At 43.8% G+C, this 26,965-nt stretch overlaps 1 long non-coding RNA gene and 1 pseudogene across 1 annotated transcript in view; one reads left to right on the top strand and one right to left on the bottom strand.

The window, feature by feature from the left end:
- LOC124509386 (uncharacterized) overlaps window positions 1-26,965 on the bottom strand; it is a 97,300-nt gene that overhangs the window by 26,485 nt on the left and 43,850 nt on the right. Inside the window, exon 2 of the long non-coding RNA XR_006961434.1 lies at window positions 6,894-7,064. This is a non-coding gene — a long non-coding RNA (uncharacterized LOC124509386). The remainder of the gene's footprint in view (window positions 1-6,893; window positions 7,065-26,965) is intronic.
- Window positions 10,460-11,576, top strand: LOC124509385 (poly(rC)-binding protein 2-like; annotated as a pseudogene).

Raw genomic sequence — 26,965 nt, 5'->3', positions numbered from 1 at the left:
CTCATTTTTCTGTCTTTGACTCAAGTACCTCCTTCAGGATCGGTTTTCTGTTCTTGCCCTCCAGACCTGCTCATTGTCCACCCTCTCCCAGACTTCGGGAACTACTGAGGGGGTTGCCCTCATGAGGGAAGTATAACAGAGTCGTCCACCTCCATGTAAACTCCTCTTTAACCACTTTCTCCTGACTCAACCTGGGGGGCAGGGACACCAAGGAAAATATTTTAAATCGCCAACATAGTACCTCCTTCCCTTCACTTAAAAACAAATGTCTATTTATTTCTTTTGAGAGATAGGCAGAGAGAGAATCCCAAGCAGGCTTCATGCTGCCAGCACAGAGCCCCAACGCGGGGCTCAAACTCATGAACCGTGAGATCATGACCTGAGCCAAAATCAAGAATCGGACACTTAACCGACTGAGCCGCCCAGGCGCCCCAGTACTTCCTTCCCTTCATACCTAGGCTTGCTCTGAATTTGTGGAGAGACCCTTACAAATTACGCCTTGTGGAACAGTGAGGCAGATGCTGTCTGATGTCTGCACATATCCCCTTAGAGCCCTTCACCACCATCACACACACCTGTCACTGCCCCCACCACACCCAGATGGCACCTGTATCTCTTCGTTAGAGGACAATCCGCAGGCTGCCAGAACCCAGTCTGTCCATGCAAGGAGATCCAGAAGTGCCTAGAACTCTCTGCTGCAGTGAGCCTTGATCCACTGATTATCATGGGGATGGGGGTGTCTATAAATACTCCAGCTCCCTTGTGCCCTCATGAGGACCTACACTATCCCCAGAGCAGGACTGAGCCTAAGCCGTCCTCTTGGAGACTTGGTTTGACGCATCATCCTGCTTGCTTCTTCCACCTCCACTTGCATTTCCGTATTGGTTTTTATGAACCCTCATCTCAAAGTCTTTTTGAAATAAGAAAAACAACCCCCAAAATTCACGAAAGCTTTTTTTTTTTTTTTGTAATCTCATTTTTTTTTTTTAAAAAAAAAGCTTCTTTGGGGGATGGGTTAGATAGGTGATGGGGATTAGGGAGGGCACCTTTTGTGATGAGCACCAGGTGTTGTATGTAAGTGTTGAATCACTAAATTGTACACCTGAAACTAATATTACCGGTAGGTAGAAATGTTTTCCAATCAAACACTAAAAGAAATTTTTGAGATTAGCACAAGAGATCAGTGTTATCTGACGAAAACTCGTGGAAGTGTCATCTGTCCAACAGATATGTTTGTCAAGGTCCTCAATCCAGACACTTCAATCAGTAGCTCAGCATCAGGATCTCAAAATATGAAAGGAAAGAGAAGGACGCTTTTAGATTCAACAAATATTTGTTACGGGTGTATAAAACAATTCACCAAAGGGCTATTTTATGACCTAGTTTCTTTATTAAGTAGTAACGTATGGAACATGGAACGTCTTGTTTTCAGTCCCCAGCAGCTGCCAAAACCTGAATGTATCATATCCAACAGATCACAGCCATCCGGGAGTTCTATTAATAGCAAGATAATTTTCGAATCCACTGTACCGAGTAGTGTTTTGTTTTTCGGTTAGGCATATAATACATTCCATATCACGTCTGGAGAGTTGTGTTTTGAGGTTGCATTTTTAAAAATAAATCAGGCTTGTTTTAAATTAGGGAAACAATAAATCCATCATTGTTTGGTATTTTGGCTTGGGATATTGTGGTACCATGGCTAATATCTAGGTTTGTGGAGCCTAAATTAAAACACACTCGTCTCTTTTATGTTCTTGTACTATGTTTCTTGGTGTTTATCAGGAATCACAGAAGTGTAAGAAAGAAAATAGCTCTCTGGACTATTTGGGGGGCATCTCAAATGAGGAGGAGGACCTTCAGAGAGTATGAAAACATTTCCCCCCAGTTCTCTCTCTCCCCCCGCGTCTCTCTCCCCACCCTGTGTGTGTGTGTGTGTGTGTGTGTGTGTGTGTGGTTTAAAAGTCTTTTCCAGGGGCGCCTGGGTGGCTCAGTCGGTTGAGCGTCCGACTTCGGCTCAGGTCATGATCTCATAGTCTGTGAGTTCGAGTCCCACATCAGGCTCTGTGCTGATGGCTCAGAGCCTGGAGCCTGCTTTGGATTCTGTGTCTCCCTCTCTCTCTGCCCCTCCCCTGCTCATGCTCTGTCTCTCTCTGTCTCAAAAATAAATAAAAACATTAAGAAAAAAATTTAAAAAAATAAGTCTTTTCCTACCCCAGGGTCATAAACCTACTGTGGTGGTTAATTTTGTTAACTCAGCTAGGCTGTTGTGCTCAGTTGTTTGACCAAACATCAGTCTAGACGTTGCTGTGAAGGTTTTTTTATAGGTGTGATTAGCATTTACATCAGTAGACTTTGCTAAAGCAGATTACCATCCATAGTGTATGTGGGCCTCATCCAATTAGTTGGAGGCCTTAAGAGAAAAGATTGAGGTCCCCAGAAGAGGAAAGAATTTTGCTACCAGACTGCCTTCAGACTCAAGGTATCAACTTCTTGCTAGAATTTCCAGCCTGTCAGCCTGCCCTTGAGATTGAGGACTTTCTAGCCCCTGCAGTCAGATGAGCAAATTCCTTAAAATCAATCTCTCTCTCTCTCTGTCTCTCTCTCTCTCTCTCTCTCTCTCTCTCTCTTCCCATGTGTATGTGTGTGCATGTGTACGTGTATATATATTGGTTTGTTTCTTTAGAGAACTCTAATACAGAAATCAGATATTCTCCTACATGGTCTTCTAAAAGTTAAGTTTGAGATTTCACAACTTTTTAACGCAGCTGGAACTGATTGTGTAGATATCTTCTTAATTTATTATTTCTTCAGTCAATTTCATGTGCTTTGAGAAGAAGAGATACATGTGCGTACTGACCGGTCCTCCTGGACTGTAAGTTTGTGTATCGCTTTAAAAGCATCAACATCTAGCTCTCACTGTAGAAATTCTGATTCAATAGGTCTGAGTTGGGGTCTAAACACATATATTTTCTTAACACAGGCCATTCTGAAGGTCTATATAGAAGAAAATAAAGATGAATATTTTTATATCCTTTAGATAGGGAACATCTGAGAATGCTATTAGAGACAAAGCCCATCAAGAAAAATGCTTGAGCCATTTGACCATATCAAGTATTTTTAACTGTATAAAATTACCAGTTATAAGTATAAAATTATCAGTTATAAAACGGACGAATTCTAAGGCTCTAATGTATAACATCATGACTACGGTTGATAACACTGCATTGTATAATTAAAATTGGCTGAGAGTAGAGCTTAAGTGTTTTCACCAAAAAAAAAAAAAAAAAAGGAAATATGTGGGGTGACGAATGTGTTAATTGATTCGATCAGCTGAATCCTTTCACAATGTACACGTGTATCAAGTCGTCATGGGGTACACTTAAAATAGATGACACTTATTTGCCAGTTCAACCTCAATCAGACTGGAAGAAATTCATATAGGAAAGTGCATCCGTAAGATTTGCGAACACCTGGACAGCAAGCAATGCCGTAAAGAAAGTTAAAAGTAGAAAGACAGAGAAAAATGTACAACATGTATGAAAATAATTAATATCCGGGGCGCTTGGGTGGCTCAGTCAGTTAAGTGTCTGACTCGTGACTTTGGCTCAGGTCATGATCTCACGGTTCGTGGGTTCGAGCCCCGGCTCGGGCTCCGTGCTGACAGTGGGGAACCTGCTTGCGATTCTCTGTCTCCCTCTCTCTCTGCCCCTCCCCTGCTCGCATGCTATCTCTCAAAATAAATAAACAAACAAAAATAAACCCCAGTTAATATCCATATGTAAAAAGCTCTTAGAAGTACTGTAGTAGTAAGAGAATCGGTCAGAATGATTAAGAAGCTAAGTCACAGGATCTAGCTGTCTGGATTTGATTCTTGGCCGCATCACTTACAAACAAGATCCTGGTGGGCACACTACTGAATCTCCGCCTCCATTTTCACACTTCTAAAACAGGTAGAATAATGAGTTTATATGGCCATGGTGGATATTAAAATAGGTAATGCCTATCAAGGGATTAGAAAAGGGACACGCTGTAAGGCATCAGTAAATAATTAGCTTTCTTTTTTGTTGTTGTTTATTTATTTCGAGAAAGACAGAGGGAGCGTGAGCGAGGGAGGGGCAGAGAGAGGGAGAGAGAGAATCCCAAGCAGCCCGATAAGGGGCTCCATCCTACCACCTTGAGATCATTACCTGACCTGAAATCAAGAGTCGGATGCCTAACCAACTGAGGCACCCAGGCGCCCCAAATATTAGCTTTCTAATGAGAAGAAGAATCCCCGCCCCCCAAAATGGGCAGAGGACATAAACAGGCAATTCAGTAAAAGCAACAATAACAACCCAATACAAGTGGTGTTGGACCATAAAACGGTGCCCGCACTTACGGTTAGTAAAACACAAAAACAAGATGGTATTATTTTTGTTGTTATCATGGATCAGATTTGCAAAGACTGAAAAGAAAGACAGCACCTCCGGGTGGAGAGGGTGATGGAAAACAGATTCCACACGTTTCTCCGTGGCAGACATTTAGTATGCTTGTACTGGTCAATAAGATATCCCAGCACCACCACCTCTGAGTACTACTCACTCCCAGCTGCTTGGCCTTCTGTCCTGTAACCTGGACCGCTCAATCCAACAATTAAAGGGTTACTTTGTGGACTCTGCTCTATACTGAGGTCAGTATCCGTTCTTTTTAAAAAAAAAAATTATTTCTTTATTTTTGAGAGAGGAAGAGAGAGCCCACAAGCATGGGAGGAGCAGAGAGGGAGAGGATTAAGCAGGCTCTAAGCTGTCAGCACGGGGCCCAATGTGGGGTTTAAATTCACAAACCGTGAGATCAGGACCTGAGCTGAAACCAACAGTTGGACGCTTAACTGACTGAGCCACCCAGGCGCCCCAGTCAGTATCCAATCTATTGCTGAGTAGTTTGAATATCATCTCCGGAGAGAATCTTTCTGGAGGGTATTCTCCCAATATGTCAGAAGTTGAAATCTGTATGCCAAGGAAGTAATGAGAAAATGATATAAAAGTCTACATATTCAGAAGTTTATTGCAAAATTGGAAACACCCTAAAAGTCCTACAAGACACTTTATTTAAATTTGTCATGGTAAACCCATACACTGTAATATTATGTACATCTTAAAATGAGGACATTAAAATGCCCCAGTATAGAGGCGCCTGGGTGGCTCAGTCAGTTAAGCGTCGGACTTCAGCTCAGGTCATGATCTCGCAGTTTATGAGTTTGAGCCCAGCGTCATTCGAGCCCCACTTCGGGCTCTGTGCTGCCAGCTCGGAGCCTGGAGCCTGCTTCAGATTCCATGTCCCTCTCTCTCTGCCCCACCCTCTCTCTCTCCCTCTCTCTCTCTCTCAAAAATAAACAAACATTAAAAATATTTTTAAATAAAAAAAGAGAAGTCACGTGTATCAACCTCCAATGGCCCCTCACCATTTTCAAGATAACCTCTCATCTTAGCCCAGAGATTCCTCAGCATCTGATCTGTGCCTGCCTCCCTCGCTTTTTGCCCTACCTCCCTCCTGCAGTGCCCTGCACTGTAGCCTATCGAACGTCGGTCTTTTCTCCTCCCTATAATGCTGCTTCCTGCCTCCACGCCCTCACTGATTTCGGCTCAGGCCATGACCTCACGGTTTGTGGGATCGAGCCCCGCACTGGGCTCTGTACGGACAGCACGGAGCCTACTTGGGATTCTCTCTCTCCCTCTCTCTTTCTGCCCCTCCCCTGCTCGTGCTCTCTCTCTCTTAAAATAAATAAACTTTAAAATAAAATAAAATAAAATGCCCCAGAATGTAATTAATGGAAAAAAACACAAGGCGAAAACACCCTGTTTGCTATCATCACTTTAAAAAATATATAGAAATCATTAAGAAATATGATCACTTTTGTTTGGGCGTGTATTTTTTCATGTAAAAAGGGCATACGTATATGTATACACGCACACACATGTATATTTTACGTATACGTAATTTTTAAGTGTTTATTTGCAACGAATTACAAAAAAACAGCACAAATTATTGCTATCTCCGTATGCTTGTACCTTTGTATTGTGACCTTGGCTCTCCTCAGATCAAACAGCGAAATCTATCCTTGACCCCTTACATCTGTGCTTAGCCATGTCACTGGTTTGGCCAGTGGGGCTTTGGCAGGTGTGTGATCTCAGCAGACGCATGGAAACGGCTTGCGCTTCGGTGCTTTGTCTCTTGGTGCTGCGCTGGGAACCCTGAGACCACCGTGTGAACAGGTGACCAACCTGTTCTCTGGCAAGTGAACAGCCTGCTGGGAAGTTCATGTGGAGGAAAACTGAGGTGTCCTGGTCAACATCTGCCAGCTGCCAGCTGTGAAGGAGGCCACGGTCGGCCGCCCGACCCAGCCGAGCCTCCAGGACACAGCAGATACACTGAACCCAAGCTGCCAGACCCAGCGTTATGAAGTAATGATTATTGCTCTGAGCTGCTAAATTCTGGATCGTTCGGTGTATTGTCTCAGGACAGTAGAATGTGGATACTTCAAAGTTTAAAAGCAATTTTGTATAACTCTTCATTTTTTAAACTTTTACAAAGAATATGCATTACTTTTAAAACCAGAAAAAAATTGTTTTTTACTTAAAAAAATGTTTAAAACCCTGCAAATCTCTACTGGATTTAAGCTGTTTCGCACACAAGAATCCACTTGCGAAGAATACTATTATCATTTCCTTTTTCCAGCTGAAGAAATCAAGGCCGAGAAAGGTTTAACCACTTGCCCAAGGTCACACAGCTAGTAAAATGGCAGCTCTGGGGTTGATCCCAAGCAGTCCGCTTCCTGAGTCTGTGCCTTTAATTGGCCTAAGACAGAGACAATACTATAGGTAAATGTAAAAGGTCATTTCTCAAGGATTTGGTACCTGAAAGTTATAGCTGTGAGATATCCAGGATGCTCCCCGGTCTCTCTTGGGTTCCGTAACTTCATATGACTTCATCAAGCAATAAAACTTCGGGGTGGATACGGTAGAGAAGATGTGCTAGGACTCCTACTGCTCTATTTTGCTGCTCGTTATCAGCTCCCTTACGGAGATCTGTTGGGGAGGTGGAGGGTGTTAAACTTTAAGAGCGTGGCTGTAAAGGTCAAATGATACGATTCTTGTCAAGAAATTGGCAAGATCTGCTACTCTCTATCGTCATCATCACATCATCATGTCAACTTCTGAACAAAAAGCTTAGAAGAAAAACTATGACCTGATCAAATTCCAAACCATCTGTAGACTCCAGCGTCCTCCAAAGCAAAAAGTAGGACATCTTAACCATGGATGACAAAACTGAGAGCCTAAAATTCTTAGTGACAATCCTTTCTTCTGGTGTCGACAGTATAAAATCAATCCTTCAGTGGTCAAATGGAATCAAGATTGGTATTCCCATCTGGAGTCACCTGATGATCCTTGCCATCTGCTGAGAGAAATTGCCTCCAAATACTGTTAGGACTTGAAGATAGGAGTCCCTTGGCACCTCAACATGGCCGTAGCCATAGACTGTCAGTGCCTGAAAACAACAGGAAGCAGGCCTGGGACTGTTCTGCCTTTTCATTACTGCCTCCCACAGCCATTATTACCCAACATCACAGGCTTTTGCTCTTCCAAAAGACAGAGTTAATCCGTCCAGTTTTAGATAATAACTCGAAGCCTGCAACAGTTACATTGTAAACAAGACAGAGTCGTGTTGAAAAAAAACAGGGAACAGATTTTGTTAAATAAAAACAAATGGAATTAAAAGAAAGGTCACCGTTTTTGTATTTCTGTAACAAATGCAATCTAACGATAATCCATATCTGCTGGAATCCCTGGGGTTTTTTTTTTTTTAGGTTATAATTAAATTTCTCCTTGAATAATCATCTTGCACACTTTCCCTAGAGGAAACTGTTTACATTTCATCATATCTTTGAAAATGTAATGGATCTCTATTTTAATCAGCCTTTCCTATTTGGATCATTCCTTGAAAATGATCCAAACTCGTGAACAGGTTTGTTTTCAAAAATACAACTCAGCAGTGATTTTGACTGATATCAGGGGTGCCAGAAGTCAGCGCGGTTTTAGAGATAGTTTTGATAATGAACGGCCATGATGACAGAAGTGCTTTTGGCCGATTGATGCAGTAATGGCTCCTGATTTGTCCAACGTCTCTATATCCGTACCCTCGTGTAGTCTCCTTCTACACTGACTCTAGATTTGGCCATGTGATGTGTTTGACCAGTAGGATAATCACGAATGTGCTACAAGCAAAGATCTGAAAAGCACTTGCGCGTTGGGGCTGTCCCTTTCTTGCTATTCTTAGGACTCTCATTAGAGCTGCCACGTGAAGAAGCCCCTCCAGGACTGCCTGATGGACGATGAGAGAAATCCATGGCTGGAACTCAGATGGCTGCCTCAGTTAACCACCAGCTCATATCCCAGCTGATCCAGCGGTGGCCCGCAGACACGAGTGACACCAGTTAAGGCCAGCAGAAGACTCCTCCATCTGAGCCTAGCCCAAATTTCCAGACCACAGAATCCTGATCGTCGTTTTATTTAAGCCACTATCGGGGATGGTGATACAATGAAAGCTGACGGACCTAGTGTCCCAGTGAGAGCGGAGTTACAGCACCAGCATTAGGGCAGATGTGGGATCCCATGAGGATGATGTTGCTTATAAACAGCTGATTGACATAAACATAAAACAAGAAGTAAGCAAGTATGGGTTGTCCCATCCACCCACAGAAAATTATCAATGTAATGACTAAGAAAACTGGAAGACACATGGCAGAAAGTACGGGTATGGGTAAAAGCTGACCCCTCACTCTTCAGTATTTGGGATCAATGGACTAAACACCTGAAATTATAAAGATCTTAATAATATTGAGGGGCTCCAGTTCAGCACAGCTTAAAACCTCATTTGCTTGCTACTTTGCATCTTATGCTTTCCATAAACCTCCTGAAGTCCTTGGTTGGGCCAAGTCAACAGGTGCATAAAACTGGGACTTGCTGTATGTCTTTCTCCATCTACTTTTCCAAAGTATATACTCTGTAAAATGTCCACTAAGAAAAGGGTTCCACGGTCACGTACACCACTGCATTGATTCCTCTTGGAATGTCACAGTGTATCCTGGCATATTAAAGACCTGTTCATCCTTATTTATCCCAGGGCTGCAATGTATTTGGCCATGGAATCCTTTTTGTGAGTAACATATTAAAATCTCATCAACCAATGTTTCTCAGAGCATACTTGGAGAAAGCTTTTTCTTCAACCTTCTTAAAACTAAGTACAACACATGGAAAAGGACATGAAGTGCAAACATGTAGCATAATGAATTATTTGTAGACTAAACACTCCTGTAACTACCACCCAGGTCAAGAAATAGAATATCGCCAACCTCTCCGTTAGACTGCTGTGTACTCCTGGCCCATTACAAATTCCTCTCCCCGTTTCCATGACTTTTTCCTACTGACTTTATGGTAATGACTTCCTTGCAGTGTTCTACTGTTTTGCCACCTAAGTGTGCATACCTAAACTATACACTTGTTTACTCTGTTTTTGAAAGCTAAATAAATGGAATTATACAGTATGCATTGGAGGGGCATAGGGTATAAGTGTCTTCAACTTCAACACATAATGTCTACCTCTTTCCCAAATCAAGGGCACCAACTGATACTCCTACCAGCAGCGTATGAGAGTTGCAGTTGTTCCACATCCTAAATTATACTTGCTAATGTCAGAGGTTTTCATTTTTGCCAATCTATTTGATGCATAGTGGTGATTTTAATTTGCATTTCTTTGATTGGTAATAAGGTTGAGCACATTTTATGTTTACCGGTCATTTGGATATCTTCTTTTGTGCAGCCCATGTCCAAGCCTTTTGCTCTTTTCTCTACTGGGTTTCTATTTCCTTCTTAATTTATAGGAGTTCTTTACTCTAGATAAAAGTCTTTTGTTGGATATAGGAGCTGCTAATATCTTCTCTTGCTCTATGGCTTGCTTTTTCTCTTTTTTTTTTATTTTTATTTAAAAAAAATTTTTTTAATGTTTATTTATTTTTGAGACAGAGAGAGACAGGGCATGAATGGGGGAGGGGCAGAGAGAGAGGGAGACACAGAATCGGAAGCAGGCTCCAGGCTCTGAGCCATCAGCCCAGAGCCTGACGCGGGGCTCGAACTCACGAACCGTGAGATCGTGACCTGAGCTGAAGTCGGACGCTCAACCGACTGAGCCACTCAGGCGCCCCTCTTTTTCTCTTTCTTAATGGGGTCTTTTGTTGAACAAAATTTCTTCATTCAAATGTAATCAAATGTATCACTTGTTTTCCTTTCATGCTTAGGGTTTGGCCGTCTCCTTCCTTGGAGTCTTTTCTTTAGTCACTGGCCCTGGGGAAAGCCCCAAACTGCAGGCCCAATGAGAAAAAGGGGAGTGAGTGGGAAGGGGAAGGGCAGAAGGCGGGGCGTGGGGGGGGGGTGGGGGGGGTGGGAAGGAACACTATGGCCTGGCAGGAAGGTGACAGGGGCCCTGCAGGTGGTGAGAGGCTATGACTGAAAGTGGATTCAATGTCACATTCACCATCCGGCTCTTCATGCATGTAAAAGAAGTTGGCAGTATTTTCAGAAAGAAAGGAGAATCAGTCAGGATTTGTGGGGAGCATGGTGCATATGTCAACATCTCAGAAGAGAATCGTGCTGATAATGACCACTTTGGCTGGACCCTCTAAAGCTACCTTTAAATCCTTACCTATGATGATTGACAAACTGAAAGAGGACATCAGCACAATAGCACAGCTGCTCACACAACAGTGTGTGGTCACCCTGATGCAGGTCACCCTGAGCCTGATGGTCCCTGCTATCAGTGTGGCTCTCTCATCGGGAAAGGCAGCTTCAGGGTCAAGGAAATACAACGAGGGAGTGCGGAGACTCGGGTCTGGCGACAGGCGATATGCTTCCCAACTCAGCCATTACAGCTGCTGGCATTTGGCAATCCATCACTGAGTGTGTCAAACAGACCTGTCTGCTCACAATGGAGCCACCCCAACCCTGAAGGTCATCCAACTCTCTGGCCATCCTTGCAGGTGGTCGGGAAGGGCAAAACACAGGCAGCAATCGTGTGAGCTTTTCTCACATGTGCCCATCCACGTGCCTCAACCCCGATCTGAGGGGACTCCCTCTAGAGGCCTATACTCTTCGAGGACAGCACGCCATCCCACAGCCACACTGACCACGCTGCCCCGTTGGCAAGGCACCGGTCTCGTTTTCCCATGATGCATGGCAACCGTGGATTCAGTGACATTGAGTCCACTCTCCAGAGGTGAAAGGCTATCCGGCAGGTTTGGATGCATCTACTAAGACTACCCATGAACTCCCCATTCCAAGCGTTTTAATTGACTGCATAATGGGGTGTCGGGGCGCTAAAATCAATAAGGTATACCAGATGTCTTGGGTGTAGATCAAAATTGCAAGCCCAGAAAAAGGATCTACCCACGGGCAGGCTACCCCACTGAGTCCGCTGCCAGCATTAGCCTGCTTCAGGATCTAACTGCCAGGCGCACCTCAGAGCTGGGTAGCATGGGAAGCAGTTAAAACAATGCAGATTCGCCTGTTCTCTTTCCTGGCTGTTCACCCCGCTTGATCCATCTGGGTAGTTTCTGAACAGTCAGCAATTTCGGTTTTTAAACAGTCTGTAAATTTTCAGTTTCTCCGCACTTTACCATAAACTTGTGATTTTTAAATTATTTTAATTCCTTTCTCCATTCAGCCGTTAGAGCTTAGTTCCATATTTAGTTTTATAAGCTTCTCTGTGTTTTGTTTTATTTGGGGTTTTTTGGTCATGAATGGTTTTTTTGTTTGTTTGTTTGTTTGCCATAGTAGAGCACAAGAGTAGAATGTTAACACAATTCCGTCTAATCTATAATGTCAGAATTTAAAAAAATAGTTAAAAAGTGGACTGGAAAAAAAATTAGCCAGATAAGATTTTCCTCATATTTATCTTTACCATTGTTTCGTAATCACACAGAGCTAGGAACCCTGATACATTCTTGCTCTGGGTGTCTGTCTGTTTTATTCTCCCATGACAAAAGCTATGAGGACAAGAACATTCCATTCTACTGGTAGAGGCTGTGAACAATCGCCTGCAGGTCAAAGAACTGACATTTACTGGTCTGCTACTATATGCCAGGCACTGTGTTGTTCTGTTGATATAGTTAATTTTCTCAACAATTGTGGAGGGTGATACTTTTATCCCTCTTTTGTAAGTGGGGAAACTGAGGCTCACTGAAGCAAAATAACATGAGCAAGGTCCCACAAGGCAATGAGCCAGTCCATGGCCAAGGTGGGATCTGAACTTAAGATTGAATGTAACCCCGAAGTTCAAGGCTTTCTCACTGCAACATGATGCCATTTGGTCAGAGCAGGGCACTTGGCAAAGTTGCTCTGTGAAAGGGAATTACAAAGTGTTGCCTTCACTTCACGATCATCGGCAGGAAAAAAAATCTTTATATTCACTTTCTGTCTTCGTGTGGGTTACCCTAGAAGCAGAACCTAAGAGAGGGATTTTTGAGTACTAGTCATTCATTTCTTTGGGTGGCGATTGGAGGAAACAGCAGCGGGGGACGTGAGACGGGAAAGGAAGGCAGCCAATAAAGGAGACCTTACCGAACAGAACACTGGGGGTCACCGGAGTGCGGTTCTGCTGGGGAACCCCCGGAGCCCATTGTTACCCCATACCCCAGAGTTACCCCAGCTCAGAGGTGCTCCCATAGAGGGGAGAAGCAGCTGGGGATTTATCCACCAAGTCACATCCATCATTAGATGAGGACAGCTGTGAAGGGATGAGCCCTCCAGGACTTCGGGCTTGCCCTGAGGGTGGGCCCCGGATGCGCCTCGGGCTAGAAAGATTCCCAGTGGCACTGGCAGAGCTTTGCAGGTGTTTGCAGTTAAGAGCCTTTAGCATAGAGGTGGATACCAAGGGGACGTGGCAGAAAACCAATACTGTCTGCTACACCCTCTACAAATAAAAGCCGACAAAAAACCCCAGAAATCAACATGAGCTCTGGTAAAAGCGAAGGCTATAGAAAAGCTCAAAATCCCTCCGGAGGGCTATGCAATGCAATATTCCTGAGACGTTCGCCCTGGCACCTCCAAATCTAATTTGCCACACTAAGGAAGTGACACCCCCACGCTACAGTTTAATAATTTAGCTATTATTCGAGAGCGATCCTATTAACAGTCCATTCATTTTCTCCACAGCAGTTCAGTCCTTGAAATTCACCCACCGTGTCTCGTGACTATTAGTGATACTTTGGGTAGTATTATTTATGAGCGTGTACAAAAAAAGATTTGACAGAGATTTCAACGTGCAACCTGATAGGAAGACCAGATTTCCAAATGTGACTAGGAATGGCCTGGGCTGGGTTTCGTCTCAGACCTCTGAGAGCTGGACTTTTCTCTCCAGCTTTCCCAGTCACCATGGGGGGGGGGGGGGAGGGTGGATAGTGGTGGTGGTATTTAGAGATTTTAAATACCCGCTAAATAAAGGGGCTTTCTCATGCAAATTAACCCACTTCCTCCCTTTCAGAGACTAGCACTTTCCACAGCTTTAAAAATAGAAGAAAATGTAATCAAAGGAGGAGGGTCGACTCCTGAAGGAAGCAACAACCGAAGTTACCTCCTAGTATAGAAGGCCGTGATGCTGGCCGCACGCAGCAAGGGCAAACGTTCAAAAGAAAAACACGACAAAATCGAAATAATTTTCCGTTTCTGGCTCAGGTCCTCAATCCACAAGTAGTTTTACACTCAGGAGAGAAGTAAAATAAGGCTAAGTAGTTATCAAAGCAGTCACTGCGTTGCAGGATGTTGATGGTGGGGGAGGCCGTGGAAGGGGGCAGGGGCCGTACGGGGAATCTCTACTTTGGATTCAAGTTTGCAGTGAACCCAAAAGTGCTCTGAAAATCAAGTCTCAAATTAGATATATACATTTTATAATGCTTTCTATTTTTTAAACCTTTGCCTAAAAGTCGTTACGAGGAGATAGGGCAAATATAAGACCTTCATATTCCAGACAAGAAAAGTACAGCTTTGAGTAGTTCAAGTTCAACTAACAAGTGGAAGAGCCTTCCGATTTTAAGTTCAGGTTGCACAGAACACAGGTCAGTCTCTTGTGGCATGAAGTCCTAGGGAAGCTGAGGAAGAAAGTGAAGAGAAATTTTCCTGTTTGGCACATTTTGTCCCTGATAGAAATAGGAGTGGACTCTACTTAATTCTGGCCAACAAAGTGTGTCTCAGTATGAGGGCGTGTGTGTGTGTGTGTGTGTGTGTGTGTGTGTGTGTGTGTCTAACTTCTCCCAGAACTCATGCGTGTTGAGCTGGTTGTACCTTGAGAGGCCCTCCTTTTATTCCACCCCCACCCCTCCTACAAACCTGCCTTCACTGGCTTCCCAGGGGCACAGGGGTCTACGAGCATACCCCACGCAGAGTGGGACCAAGGCTCAAGGGTGGAGTCCAGCACTGTCAGTGTGCCAACTTCAGAACCTCTCTGGTAACCCTTTCCCTCTGCCTGAGAAATCTCCTTTCCCACCTTTACCCCTGCCTGACGAATCTTCCTCTTTAGAGCCTCAATCTAAAGATTACTTCTCCCAGAAATGCTTTCTCTGACCCTCAGTATAAATGAGGTTTCTCCCATTATTCTTTTCCCTAGGTCTTGTTTTTTCTTCAGAGAGCTCATCAAAACGTGTGAATGTTTAGACATTTGCCAACCTGTTTCATCACCAGAGTTCCTCTCCGTAGACTATAAGGTTCATGAGAACTGAAACATCATTTACCACCAATAACGCAGTATTCAGCACAGGCCCTGACATGGAGATGTGTAGAATGAGTGAATGCATGAATGAGTGAATTAAATGAATAAAATGAATGACACTAGTTACCCCTTCTTACCTCACAGAGCAGCCTTCTCTGCCTCCAACCAGACTATGAATATCAAGATACCAAAGGTATAGGAAAGAATTAGGGGATCAGGGAAGGTTTTACAGATGGTTCTAAGGACTTGGGCTTATATTCTGAGTAATATGGGAAGCCACTGAAGGGTTTGACACGTCTTTTATATACAGTCTTCTACTTCACCTAGCACTCCCTCCCATCCCTAATGACTCCTAGAAGGCACTCAAGAAATTTGTTGAATAGATATATGAGTGCATGAATGAATGAATGAATGAATGAATGAAAATATTATCCCTATCCCTAAAGAACTTAACGAGCATTGTGATAAGATACAATTCATATTTATGGAATTATCGGAGAAGTCCAGCAATGGGAGGGGGTATAGGACACATGCCAGACTTCAATCAAATATTTCATGAAAGAAAAAACAATATTTTATGAAAGAAACTTGATCATCACTTTTATATATTTTGAATTGGTTCATTGTCTGCCGAGTCTCCACTATTTCAATTATAAACAGCTTCAGAGCGGTGCCCAAGTGATTCAGATCCCTGGGGGCCTAGTACAGAGCCCAAGGGCATGAAGTGTGCCAAAAATATTCTTCCGGTTCTCATGATGCTTCAGCGGGTTGGATTAATTTGTAATGCAGTGCATTTCACACACCAGCCCTCCAGCTAGACCCTGGGTAATCCCTCTTGGGGAGCTACCAAATGTGGTTCTCGTCATCTTGTGCAGCCAGGAGACAGCTCTGAAGATTATGGTCTTTCTCTTGGTTGTCCTAACCCTCCAGTCCTCCTTGGTGATGGGGGTGGGAGCAAAGGTTGCTGGTCAGGAATGATTGGCTTTTCTGTTTAAAAACCAGGGGTGGTGCTCTGGGGTTGTGGGAGAAGCAATGAACTTGTTTCTAGATTCAGCTCACTATCTATGTGTCTATATTTCATCTTTCTGTGCCTCATTGTTTCTCATTCATAAAATTAGAGGGTATAGGGTAGATAAGAGAATTCCTAAGATCCTTTCCTGTTCTTCTAGGACTCTAATTCCTGGTGTGACATGAGAAAATGATTCCTTAAATGGCCACAAGCCATCTTCTAGCTTCCAGAACATTCCATATATTTGCTGTATCTCTGGACCGTTCCCAGAGATTCAGATTTTGCTCATCCAAGAGGCTCTCTTATTTCCGAAATGCCAGACCCTGATCAGTTTAGTAACTGAAGCTTATTTTTATTTTTTGGCATTGGATTTCTGACATCTGGAACAACTTCCTGTCAGATCCCAGAAGGTTCCCTCCCAGAGTATCTTCAACAGCAGCAAACAATTTACACCCACCCAGGACCCATCATGCCTAAGATGTCTTAGGGCATCTTATTGCAATTAGGAGAAAATGAAACCAGGAGCTCAGTCTGATGAAAACTGAGGTTGGAAACTAGCGCTAAAATAGAAATCATTAACGCACGTGAAACATAGCTCAGAGTGCCAATTCATGGGAGGGAGTGTGTTTGGGAGGGCAAGGAGAGAGTGCCAGTAGTCACGTCTGCAGTCCTGTGGAATCGGACAGACTCGAGAACAACATTAAGCATCTACTTGTTGGTTAATGTGCCAGAGATTCTGATGAGCTGATAAAGCAGGAGAAGCTATTGAAAGGCTCCTGGGACAGTGCCCTTAAACATCGTTACCATATTGAGCTAGGAGCTGACTATTTTAGGTTGCATTTACCCAGATGCAGACTCTGAGAAAAGGAGAGAAGCGTAGCAGTTTACTTAGGAGGTGATTCCAGAAAGCATTGTAGGGGAATGGGGAAGTGAGATAGGGAAGGGAAGGAAGCCGATAAAGGGGGTATTACTGAGCAGGGTACCACTGTGGGTGCTGAGGCTCGATCCTGCTGGGGACCTCTGGGAAACTGGGTAGAACTTGGCCTAGAGTATGCCACCTGATGGGCATGGAAACTGAGGTGTTTACCTTCTGACTCTCATCTGTGACTGGCAGAGGGTTGTTCCTGGAGGCACTGTTGGCCTCCCCTCCTGCAGGTTGATCGAGACCCCCTAGAAGAGCTGAGATGCCTTCAGTGCTAGAATAGTAAGCGCTGAGAGGATGTGAGTGCCACGCTGATTGTGCCTCCTACGCTAACCTTGCCTGTGGTTCACATCGCTGGGTAGTCAATTCACAATGCATCAGGTGTGGAGGGGGGGAATCACAGCGCCTTTGAGAATGAGTGCACCTTACCAATTTTTGGCTTAGCCTCCTCATTTTCCAGATAAGAAAACCAAGGTTTAGAATAGCACTGTCTAAAAATATATAAGGCAAGCCACATAAGTAATTTTTAAAATTTTAGTAGCACAATAGAAAAGTAAAATGAAACAGGTGAAACTGATTTTAATAGCATATTTTGTTTAATCCAATATATTCAAACTATTGTATTTTTTCTTCTTTGTTCAAACTATTGTATTTTTAATGTGGAATCAACATAAAATTATCACTGTGATATTTTGCATTTTTTTGTCCCATGGCTTTGAAATTTTTACTTATAGTATATACCACTCTGGCTACATTTTAAGTGCTCAGTACTTGTAGCTAGTGTCTACCATATTGGACAGCACAAATTCAGAGCATTTCTATCACTACAGAAAGTTCTAGTGGACCGTGCTGGTTTAATTAGTTTGTGTCATTTGCCCCAAGTTAGACAGCTTGTGGGTAGGAGAGGTAGTTGACAAGAAGCCAGAAGAGAATGCTAGGCTCTCTGGGTAGGCTGGAATTCTGAGTTTTAAATCTTCCAAAAACTAGGAGGAGGAAAGGAGGTTTTCACGAGGCCACAAGCTATTTAGTTCCAAGATTAACTTGGCTGGTTGCTCAACCTCCTAGATAAAGAAGACCCTGCTCAGGCAGCCCTTCTGAGGGAAAGGGCCAGGTCTCTCTTGTTCATTACTTCATCCCCAGACCAGGACTTAGCCCCTAGGAGGTCCTCAAGACAGCTCTGTTCAGTGTTGATTAGAAGCATCCTTTGGGGGGCAGCACCTGGGTGGCTCAGACAGTTAAACAACTGACTCTTGATTTTGGCTCAGGTCATGATCTCATAGTCGTGAGATGGAGCCCTGTGTTGTGCTCTACGCTGGGCATGGAGTCTGCTTAAGGTTCTCTCTCTCCCCTCTGCTCCTTCTCTGCTTGCGCATGTGCTCTCTTTCTGCCCCCCCTTCTCTCCCCAAAAAAGCATTCTTTGGGTGGCTGTCATAGAGTTATCAGCAGGTGAGGGCTGAGGACCAGCTGTGAGGTAACCATGAGCACCATTACCATTTTGGAAGTTACCTGGGTGAAGAAGTCATGAGCAAACAAGTAAAGGGGAAGTTGGACCAAGGAACCTAAAAGAGAATCAAGTATCTTCCCACTTACCAATCCTTATTTGACATGCCATTCTACAAAGAGAAACAGAGGCACAGAGTAGTGGAGAAAATTTTCCAGCAAGACCACTGTAAGTGCCTGGAGTGAACTGCTTTGACATTGGGCCCAACACACACATTTAACAAGAGGCTATTTGACCAGGGTTTTATTCCCACAATAAATCTTATCATTTTCTGCTTCTTAGACTGCCTGTCTTCTCTTCTCTGCATTACACTAACAGCTCCCTTTCCTAGCAGCAGTGGTAATAAATGGTGTGCTCACAATGTAGAAGTTAGGGTTTCAAGGTGAAGCCTTTGGAAGTGATTCCTTTGTAATTTCATTTATGGCCATGCCATATTTTATGGCGCAACTCACTAACTCTGTGGGTGGCTTTGTGTGTGTTCCAGAGAAAGCGAGAGTGTGAAGCATCCCCACCCTCCAATCCTCACACACCCCTCCCAGTGGAATTTGGAAGTTAAAGCACTTCCCAGGTTTTTAAAGGGAGATTTTAACCTCTCCTGGTATTCTTACAGAGATGCTTGCTATCCAGCCAGCCATGACAAGAAATGTTGGAGATGTGGCTGCTTCGGGAAGCTTTTTCTAATCCCTTCAGCCCACCATGAGGCCCTTTCCCTAGCAATCCTACAGCACTAATTGTCAAGCCAGACCTCTGCCTTCTGTCCACAATTAGACAGCCATTTCTCTCAAGAGTGGCAACAAGGGAAGAGAGGTTACTTTTCTGTCTCCCTCCCTGCTCCACACAAGCAACCCAAACTCACTGGAGTACTGGTAATTGGTTGATTTACTAATGAATGATTGGCAACCTCTCTCTTTAGTGTACAAAAGAAATTTGATTAGTATGGGCTTTTTAGGAGGCAAACAATGCAACATGATTGGTCCATATCCTCCAAGAAGAGGCCAAGAATCCTGCAACCAAGGAGGGAAGAAACTCAATATATATGTTTGGGGTCTAGATCAGTTTCAAGTTCTCTCTAAAGCCAAAGCATAGCCTGACTTTGCACATAGACTCTCCCATCTCTCTCTCTCTCTCTCTCTCTCTCTCTCTCACACACACACACTCACACACACACACACTGAAAAATCCTTCGGGACTTCTTGAGGATACAGTCAATATATTCTTTATCTGGTACATAGTGGATGCTCAATAAATATTTGTTAAATTAAATCAGTGAAGGTGTCACCATAATTTTGCTTATCTTGGGGAGGCTACATGATAAAGTGAGAGAAGCATGGGCAATAGACCTGAGTTTAAACCGTGCCTCCACTTCAAGCTATCTGAATGGCCTTGGGCAAATGCCTTAAAGTCTCAGAGTCTTAATTTCCTCATCTGTAAAATGGAAATAATAATATCCACCTCCTAGAGTTGTTTTGACAATTATATGAGATGTTCTCAGTCAAACTTCCAGGTATGTGATAGGCATATGGGAAACATCAGCTATTTTCCCCTCTGTGTGTAATGTTCTTGCTTACTGGGCCAACTCCCGGGCACCCTCTAAGGCTTGCCCTGTACATAACAGACCAAGAAGACTTGATCGCTCCTCCTGCCCTGCTTTCCTTATATCTCTTCAGGCAGCTATGACTGCACTTCTTGCCCCATATTGCAATTATTTGGGACATTGCTCTCTATCCTTGAGGTCAAGACCAACCTTCCACCATTTTGTATCCTCACTGCTTAGCCTACTGCCTGGCATGTAGGAGGCACTCAGTAAAAACTTTCTTTTGTGTAGGAAAAGAGATTATGAAGGATACATAGCAAAATGTAACTGTGGTTATCAATGGTTGGTGAAATTACGGGTGGTTTTCTTCTTTTGGGGGGGCCCATCTATATTTTTAAAATGTTTTTCCCCTACAATAGTCATGTTTTATTTGAGTAACAAAATGATTCAGTAAAAATAAATGTATGCTCAATGAGAATATGGATAAATGGATGGATGGATGGATAGATGGATGGATGGATGGATGGATAGGCAGATGGAAGGATAAATGTATTCAATAAATTTAGATAGCTTCTATTCCTCTAGATTCTTACTATCTGGGTTGAGGCTGAGTTTGCTGCAGAGTGAGTAAAGGTATTTCCAGTCCCCATGAGCCTACTCCCTATTTCCTGCCAAATGGCTTTGAAGTTCTACTCCTGTTCAAACTCACATTTGCTGAATGCCCACTTCAGGAAGGAAAACTCACCCCAACTTCCACTTCAGTCTATGCCAGGACTCAGCAAACTTTTTATATAAAAATCCAGATAATAAATATGTTAGCCTTCAGAGGCCATACAGTATCTGTTCACAATTTCTCAATTCTACTCTTATAGCATGAAACCAGTCATCGATAATACGTAAGTGAATGAACATGGCTGTGTTCTAATCAATCCTTATTCACAAAAATGTGGCAGTCCAAGGTCCATACAGTTTGCCGATCTCTGGCCTACCACTTTGCCAATGTTGTTCCCCTTCCCTGAAGACCCTTTTTCCTTGCCTGCTTATTAGATTCTATTCATCCTTTATCTTTCAAGAAGAACATTACTGCTTATCATCTCTGTGTTAGCAGGCTGTTATTCCACTGTAGTTACATGTATAGTAGTAGATGCTAGGGCCATTTGCTGAGAAGCTTTCCACTTTCGGGGAGATTTTTGAAAGGGGTATGTGCTGGAATTATGCTCAAAAAGAACTGGAATGGGAGACTGTAAATAATAAATATTCATCATAATAGTACACAGGGCGTGACCCTTATAATGACGAGCTCAGCCTAGTGATACCCACCTTAGAAGAAAAAGACATACCAAAGAAACAAAAACCAAAAACCAAAGTTAGGCAGCTCTAAAATGACCCAGTGGCCAGCAACAGAGGAGCTGGGTACTGTTACTCAGTGTCTCATTCCTTAAGAAGTGTTTTTACTCTATTTCTAAAATCTAAAAGAAAAATAATGGAAATTTCTGTTGGGGAGTTTAAGATCCAAGCACAAAGGAGCTTTTCAGTGTCTCTGGACAAGCTGGGGATGATAAATCTAATGCCGCCACTGGAGATGTTGAAATTTCCCTTCTAAATTAGCCACCATATAGCAGTCTGCGCGGAACTCTGGCTTCAGCTTCCGGCGCTCATTTTTCTCTGCTCTCCTGAATGCTGAGCCTGTGCTCTTGGCCACGATGGGCTAAGGTTTATGCTTAGGATCACGTGGCAGCCCCAGCAGCTCCCTGCAAATGGGACTGAGTAGTCCATAAATGGTCCTTGTTTGGTGGCAAAATGCTTGGCTCCCTCTCCCTAAAAAGGAAATTATAAAGAAAACGTACAGAACAGTCGCCATGCCACCGATAACACAATTTCCTGGCTTTCAGACCACTTGCTGACAGAGCAGACCCTCGGAGAGCAGAGACGCAAAGCCTGTTGATTCACACTCGGGGCTTTTCTGACACTTGACGAGCCGGTACCTGCTGCAGCGGCAGCAGCTCTGTGAGCACAGGCACCATCTGGCCCCAGAGCCCCTGGAACTAAATGAAGGGAATACATTTGAATAGAGCTTTGACCTGGGGCTTTGAAACACGCCTCCTATGGCTTCCTTTGGAATTCTAGACTTAATGACTTCTCCTTTCCTTCCCCTAAAGCCATTCCAGCCATACCCTATCTTTCTAAACAGAGCTGGTGTAGTCAGCCATTGACTCGGTCCCTCATTTACTCATTCATTCGGGAAGTCCACATCTATGGAGCATTTCACAAATGCCAATACTTCAAGACGCAGCACTGTAGAAGTCAGACACGGTCCCTATCCTCCCAGAAATTACAGTCAATTAAACAAGACAGACATTAAACATTTTCAGTTAATTGTGAGGAAGGTTATGTGGGGGACGGTACAGTGCTATGGGTAAGATGACCATGGAATTTGCCATCCAAACCCGGATGCTTTTGAGAGTAAAAGAAGGTACTATTAATAACTATTCCCAAACAGCAGGTTAAGCTAGGATTGTCCCAGGCCAGCCGGGTCATGTGGTTCCTCTAGCTTTGGTGATGGAGCAAGGGACCTCAGATTTAGGTTTACTTCCCCCCTCTCCCTTTTTTGCTCTGTTCTACTTTCCCCTGCTCTCCTCCCACTATTGCCCCTTTATAAGGTAACAGAACTAGGTGGCATGAGTGACAGAGCCCATCAACCGCAGTGCTCTCAATCTAGCACTTAGCAGTGTTGCCGGGCATTGATCTGTCATCATTTCCTCCTACTCCAGGTTACCTTGATACGAGCCTTCACCGAACAGAAGCTCTAAATCTTGACTCCTGCCTTTGATTCCAGCCCCCTTCCCATAGTTCAAGAATGTAGCCAGGCCTCTGATTGTTATTTCGCAAAAATCACAGGGCTGACCTGTGATTGCATATTCTTTAGCAATATTAGGAGTAGGCTGGCTTTGTTTTTCTGGAAGCTCCTTCTACAGGGATGATGAGCTTCCCAAAGCCCAAAGCTCAGTGGTACAGTGGTCACCCCGAGGACATCTTACCAACAACCTATCATCTTGTTCCTCCCCTAATCTGAGCTATTGAAGAGTTGTCTTTTCATTATCAAGGACAGACCAACAAAACTGTATCATTAATGATAGGCTTGGGGCATGTGGCAGATGCTAGTGTAGCTCTGTCGCACAGCCCCTAGGACCACTTCTGAGTTCACCTACAGCCACAGTGGATACTTCCCAGCAGGCTGGTAGCTTCTCACCACAAATACAAACCCTCTGCCTAAGCCCCTCCTTGAGCTTGTTCAACTCATACAAGGCAATCCTCAACCAAAGAGGGACAGGAGACAATGAACGGGTGGGTGGTCAGGTTCTAAGATGGTTCCAATGATCCTTGCTTCCTGGTATTCATGCTCTTGTATAGTCCTCTCCCACAGTGAATATGGCTGACGTTTGTAACTAATACAGTATAGTGGAAATGATAGGACATGACTTTGCAGGCTATATCATAAAAGGCATTGTTGCTTCCATCCTGCTCTCCTTTGGATCACTTGCTCTGTGGGAAGCCAGCTTCCATGGTGTGAGGACACTCAAGTAGCCTTATGGAGAGTGCCATTTGGGGAGGAACTGAGGTCTCTTGCCAACAGCCAGCACTGAGTTGTCAGCCAAGTGACGGAGTCATCTTAGAAGTGAAACCTCCAGCCCCAGTTAAGTCCTCAGATGACTGCAGCCTAGCCAATATCTTCACTGCAACCTTAGGAGACACGCCAAGCTGACCACCCAGCTAAGCCAACCTCAAATTCCTAATCCTTCAAACTGTGAGAGATAATAAATGTTAATCATCGCTCTAAATGGGTAAGTTTAGGGTAACTTGTTACACAGTGTTAGATAACTAATATGGTGGATAAATGCACCAGCTTTCTCAGAAACATATTCTGCATGGTTCCTCTAAGCAATCCCCAGTGGGATTGAGCCCCAGTTGTCCACAGGGGTAATCTTCTCACTGTGTGCTTTTTCTTTTCTTTTGTATTTCCCCTTCTGTATCTCATTCTCACCACTCCCTCACTTCTGCTTCTTGTGATCATCTCCCAAGTCCTTGCCTTGGCATCTGCTTGGCATCTGAGGGAACACAGGCCAAATAGGGCATCTTGTTCAGATGCATGGATCAACTTTTCAAAGGAAGACTAGCTTTTGTAAACATTTTTATGTCTTTAGAAAACTCCAATCCTAAGTCTTTATCAAAAATAGCTTTACCATATATTGTATGATTCCACTGATATGAAATGTCCAGGATAGGCAAATCTATAGAGACAGAATGTAGATTAGTGGATACCTTGGACTGAGGGTGGGAGTGGGTACTGACTGCAAATGGACATGAGGGACCTTTTGGCGGTGATAGAAATTTCCTGAAATTGGATCATAATGATAGCTGCATAATTCTATATACTTACTGAAAATCATTGAATTATTCACTTTAAGCAGGTAACATTTATAGTATATAAATCGTGCTTCAATAAAGCTGTTTTTTAGAAAAGAAAACTGATGTTCTTAGCTATGATGCATAGAAATGAGAGAAAAAGAAAGAAGTAGGACAGAGGAAAATGTGAAGGAAAGGATCCCTACCAACAGTCACATTAGATCCCTAAGAACTAGATTTGCTACAGTCTCTTCCAAAATAAAACCAACATATTTGATACAGAACACGTAATAATTAGGCCAACTACGCTTACTCAAATATGGAAAACTAATATTAAAGACAGAATTTCCTGCAAGCTTTGTCTAACCAAAGAAGACTCCCCCAGAAATGCCACTTCTGTAGTTTTAGGAACCAATACCCATGTCTGATATATAAGGACCACTCCTAGGGAACTTGTCTTGGGACAGCCATCAGCAACAACCAACCCTTGTGGGATGTGAGGTATGGTGTGGGAGGTTGTGAGCTTCTGGCATCTCAACACCATGAAAAGAAGGAGGAAAGCACCAATGGTTATCCGTTTCCTTACAGTGAGAACTTAGGTGCACACACATGTCTTCCTTCATCCTTGCTGGGGCTGCCAAAGAGAAGCAATATTCCCAGGAAAAGAAGTGGTATGGCCCATTCTAGGTACCTCCTTCCTTCAGATTGGTCAGGTTTCTACCTGGCCAACATCCAAGTTCAGGAGTCTGGCACAGGAGAGGGATGAGAGGGAAAGGAAGAATGATCACTGACTCGTCTACGTGTTTATTTATAGAGTTTCGAGTTTCTACAGAGCATCCAAGAAAAGGCCTTCCCTGGATTATACTGATTTCAGAGTATGCTGGGAACATCTATAATTGATATGGGGGACACACATACAGGCACACACAGGCACTAACACACATATGCATACACACACACACACACACACACACACACACATGCATACCAGCTACTTGATTGCACCAGTCAACTTTTGCTATATAACAAACCATCCCAAAGCTTAGTGGCTCAAAACAAACATCATTTATTTAGATCACGATTCTGAGGTTTGTACAGGTAGTTGTTTTGGTCTGAGCTCAGACTTCTCATATGCCTACAGCCAGTGAGCTATGTAGAGGCTGGGTGTCAGGATGGCCACACTCAGGTGTCTATTATTAGCAAGCTATTGGCTGGTGCAATGGGCACAACTACATGTCTCTCTTCATCCAGCAGGCAATCATGGGTCTCAGGGTCCCAGGACCCGCAAAAGAACGAGCCCCAGTACACAAGCATGTTTCAAGTCTCCGTTTGCTTCATGTTTGCTAATGTTCCATTGGACAAAGCAGGTTACATGGCTAGACTAGACTCTAGGGGTGAAGAAACAGATTCCACCTCTTGATGGGAAGATCTGTGATGCCACAGGCAGGGGAAGTATCTAGGACCATCATTCATATAATCTACCACACCTGTTCGTTTTGTTTTTAAAAATTCTCTTCTCATTTGAGATCTGCACGTTGTCATTCTTCTCACTTGCTGGAGAATGTGTTTTGTTCAACAGCTGTTCTAGCAGCTAGAAAATATAATTTATTTTGAGATGAACTATTTTGCTCTGAGATTAATTAAACTCTAGCTCTTTCTCTCGAAGAGAAAATTCTCTGTTGCTCTAATCAGCTATTGGCTGCCATGTAGATACCCCCAGAGTCTGGTTACAAGCTAAATATAGGATGCCATTCTAGGAAACCTGTTGACAGTGTGGATTTGGCTCACAAGTCACGGTGGGCCTGAAGTAAAGGAAAATGGCAGTGTCAAAGTCATGAAGAAGGAGTGGGGAGAGGGAGTAAGAAAGTGAGAGGAGAGAAAAACGCTCAGTTAATAGAACTGGCCTTGGTGTCACTGTGGAGGAACACCCAAGCACACATCACTCAATACGTCAGGAGGAATTTGTAGCCTGCAGACCTAGGTGTATCTTTTTAAGGGTGATTCAAGGGCATGTGGGGTAAAGTTTGACTAATCACAGTGGAGGGAAAATGCTCTGTGTTCAATTACATACTGTCATAGCCAGTCAACACTGTTCGGGTCTGTGAAGGACGAGGGGAAAGAAAAGATTGTTGGGTAATGGAGGTAGGTGGAGAGGGGTACATCTGGATTGGAAGGACTTTCCAGGAAAAGAGATTTGAGACTTCAGTTTCAGCTCCCCACTGTGAGATAAACATGCAGGGGCAAGAACAGAGCCCTTCAGCCCACTTCCCTCCTGCTTTAATCAGCTCCTGAAACAAACACAATCAGCTCTAGCTTAACTTGGAATCAGGAAAGGGATCAAAAACTGGTAAATAACCCTCCTGCCCAAAGCCCATCAGACCATGGTACAAGCGTGCACACACACAGGGTAGATGCAGGATAGGCCAGAGTAGGAAAAACTCTCATTGAGGCCTGAAGAATATTGCTCTTCCCTCAAAGTAAGTAGCCCCGTGGTGGGGGGGGGGGGTGTCTGAGGGCTTGCTCTTGGGGACAAACGCTGCCAGCTGCACATTAAAATCCACTTTCCCCTTCTTACTGGTCACACAGCTTGAGTGTATTTCCCAGACTCCCTTGTAACGAGGCTCGGTCATGTGATTGAATTTTGGCCTGTAGGATGTAAGAGGAAGTGACGTAAGCCACTTCCACAACCAGGATTTAAGATAGTAGACCTGTCTCTTCCATGTCATCCTTCTCCTCACCACCTGGAGCCCATCACAATCTAGTTACAACCATACAGATAACAACCATACCTAGGGGATGGTGCAG

Source organism: Lynx rufus, unplaced genomic scaffold (genome assembly GCF_022079265.1).
Source record: "Lynx rufus isolate CCGP_SWC_20201006 ecotype Redwood Valley unplaced genomic scaffold, mLynRuf1.p SCAF_14, whole genome shotgun sequence".
NCBI classification, from domain to species: domain Eukaryota; kingdom Metazoa; phylum Chordata; class Mammalia; order Carnivora; family Felidae; genus Lynx; species Lynx rufus.
Note: the sequence above shows the minus strand (reverse complement) of the source record. Positions and strands in the feature narration are given on the sequence as shown.